At 37.9% G+C, this 3107-nt stretch overlaps 1 pseudogene; it reads right to left on the bottom strand.

The window, feature by feature from the left end:
• Positions 1-1921: 1921 nt before the first annotated feature.
• LOC101054140 (CD63 antigen pseudogene) lies at positions 1922-2662 on the bottom strand (annotated as a pseudogene).
• Between the last annotated feature and the right edge of the window lie 445 nt (positions 2663-3107).

Genomic DNA, 3107 nt, shown 5'->3' with positions numbered 1-3107 from the left:
TCATAAGAAATCTCAAATTAGACTTTGTATATACATCTCAAGTATAGAAAGCCAAGCCAAGGTTTTCTCATTGGACCGTTCCAATATCTGTACAAATTGGGTGAATCCGTCTCTTCTGAACGTCCCCAAAGTACTTGAGTTTCATGGGCCTGTCAGAAAGTGACATTCTTTACTTAGGCAAATTTAGGAACTTTGTAAGAGAACCAAATAAACAAGGTACGAGGCCAGGCTTTTTGTTTTGTTTTTTTTCCCCCCACATCTATTGGTTTTATCAAATCAACCTCAATTCCTCAAAGCAGTTTGGTTACATTTGAAACTATGACATTTTAGTCAAAGCCCTGATAAAATAATCAGTGTATCCAATATGTCCTATCACAAAAGGTAACTAAATTGCCATAAAATTGCAAAAAATAAAATAAAAAATAGTTCTGAATTCTGGATTAACCACACATAGAGAAAGAAAAATGTTTGAATTTTTTTCACTAAAGTATACTTCACCCAATTGCTATTAGCTATATAGATAGCTCAAAGGAAAAAGTTTTCTTGACCTTAGAAAACTTAATATTTTAAAAAATCAACAGTGTTTCAAAATAAAAGTCATACAAATCCTTTCAGTTTTCTATCAGTTCACTAACATGTAATTGATTATTGTTCATATTGATGTTGGGTTAGCAATCTTTATGGACAAATCATTTTTGTACTAAAGCTCTGAAAGACTGTACTTAGTCTAAGTATATGATTTGTAAAGCTATGAGAAACCTGCATTGAATTGTACTTGTCAGGGTCCTTTTCCATGAATTTTCTTGAAGAAAAAGCAAATTTTGGACTCCAGCTGACTGTAAACTGTGTTCTGAGAAGAATCATAGTAATATAAAAATATTCTGTGGATAGCAAAAGATTTAGAGTAGCCATGGCTAAAGACACAATTAAATGAAAATTTTCTTATTTCTGTGGCATACAACAATTTCACATACTTATCATAATTATGACTGATAACATACACCACACATGTAAGAATTTTGGAATACCACATCAATTTGAAACACATATTAATAACACATTTATACAACTATAATTCAAAGAATATCAAACATCATTTCTTATTTGACAATGTTTCGCATATAATTTTAACATACCAAGTAAGCCTAATATATTTTTCCTGAATTTCCAGGGGTTCCTTTTGGAAAAGACTTAATTTTAGAATTTGAAATTTGATTGGGAAACGTCAAATTTTTTTTTTTTTTTTTTTTTTTGAGACGGAGTTTCGCTCTTGTTACCCAGGCTGGAGTGAAATGGCGCGATCTCGGCTCACCGCAACCTCCGCCTCCTGGGTTCAGGCAATTCTCCTGCCTCAGCCTCCTGAGTAGCTGGGATTACAGGCACGTGCCACCATGCCCAGCTAATGTTTTGTATTTTTAGTAGAGACGGGGTTTCACCATGTTGACCAGGATGGTCTCGATCTCTCGACCTCGTGATCCACCCGCCTCAGCCTCCCAAAGTGCTGGGATTACAGGCTTGAGCCACTGTGCCCGGCCAGGGAAACGTCAAATATTAACATTTAGAATACTTCATATCAAAATAGGAGCATAAATTACTACAAAATAATGATCATTCATTAGCCAAAGTAATTATTCTTAGATATCATTAAGCAAAAACCATTACTTATTGATAGAGGGGAGACTCAGTTCTCAAACAAACCAGAAACCTAGTAAAGACAGCATAAGGCAACTCTCTCCTCTTTTTTATTTTGCAGTTCATTCAAAGGATAAAGAAATTATTTTTTTAATCTCTTTCTAATACTATATGAAAATCTTGTTCAAAACAGAAAACCAAAGTTTACCTTTTTACCGGTGTTTTATTAATATTAAATCTATTTTTTGTCCGAAAAAATAATCTGCTTAATTGAAAACCCTGGAGGAGACTAATACATTCCCCCAGATGAGGAGGCTAAAGAGACCAGACCCCCATAGCCACTTCTGATATACTTCACAAGGCAGCAGGCAAAGATAATTCCCAGACATCGACAAAAGCTATTCCAAGGGCCGCTACAGCCACTACCAGCACATTTTTTCCTTAGCCAGCCCCCAATCTTCTCCACACAGCCTTCCTTACAGATCTCCTTCTCAGTGAAATTAATCCCATATTCCCTAGTGACATCGTTGATGCTGCAGGAGTCATGGACTCAGTTCCCGAACATAGAAGGGATGTTCTCCCAATCTGTGTAGTTAGCACTTAAAATCTTCCTGCATCCTATCCAGGATTGGAGCCATATGGTTGTTTTTTGGGTAATTCTGCATCTGCTGCTGGAAGTTGTTATTAAACTCTGACATCATCTTATCTCTAAACACACAGCCAAGCAATGGCTGCAGCCACCTCTATCAGCATGGTAAGAGACAGGAAGATGGCAAACGTGATCATAAGATAATAATTCTCCTTGCAGGGTCCACAGCAGCCCACAAAGGCCACCAGGAAGAGGAAGACACCCACTGCGATGATGACCACAGGCAACAGAAAGCCAGAGGAGCCCCCTGGATTATGGTCTGACTGAAGACAAGCTGTGCCAGACACCCACGGCAATCAGTCCCAATGCATAGGCACAAAAGGCCAGCAGGAGGACATAAAGCAAGAACTTCACACATTTCATTCCTCCTTCCATCGCCATGGCTGCTGGGCCTCTCTCCTCTGGCTCTAACTCTGTGCAAGCCCCTGCACCATCAGACTCTGCAGACAGCTGTGGACTGCCTGGGGTTGGGTGGGGCCAGAATAAACACTTCCAGAAAGTCCCTGGCCTCACATCCTAGGTGTCTCTCAACATTATAGAGCATTCTAGAGTGGGAGTTTCTGGCCCACCTCTATTGGCACAACTTCTCCATTTTCTAGGGATCCTGGTCGGAGCTAAATCTAATTTTAATAAAACCTAATAAACAGATTCATTAAATCCATACCAAGATTTTCACAAATCTTTTATGCCCTTTTACAGTTTTTTAAATTCTCTTTCATATAAACTTCTCTGTAGTCTTTCAATTTATCTATCTCATTGTATCCTTTTTTTTTTATCCATTAAACTTAAAAACTTCCAAATAACTTATACATTACTTTTCCTCTGC

The sequence above is a fragment of the Saimiri boliviensis genome, chromosome X (assembly GCF_048565385.1).
Source record: "Saimiri boliviensis isolate mSaiBol1 chromosome X, mSaiBol1.pri, whole genome shotgun sequence".
NCBI classification, from domain to species: domain Eukaryota; kingdom Metazoa; phylum Chordata; class Mammalia; order Primates; family Cebidae; genus Saimiri; species Saimiri boliviensis.
Note: the sequence above shows the minus strand (reverse complement) of the source record. Positions and strands in the feature narration are given on the sequence as shown.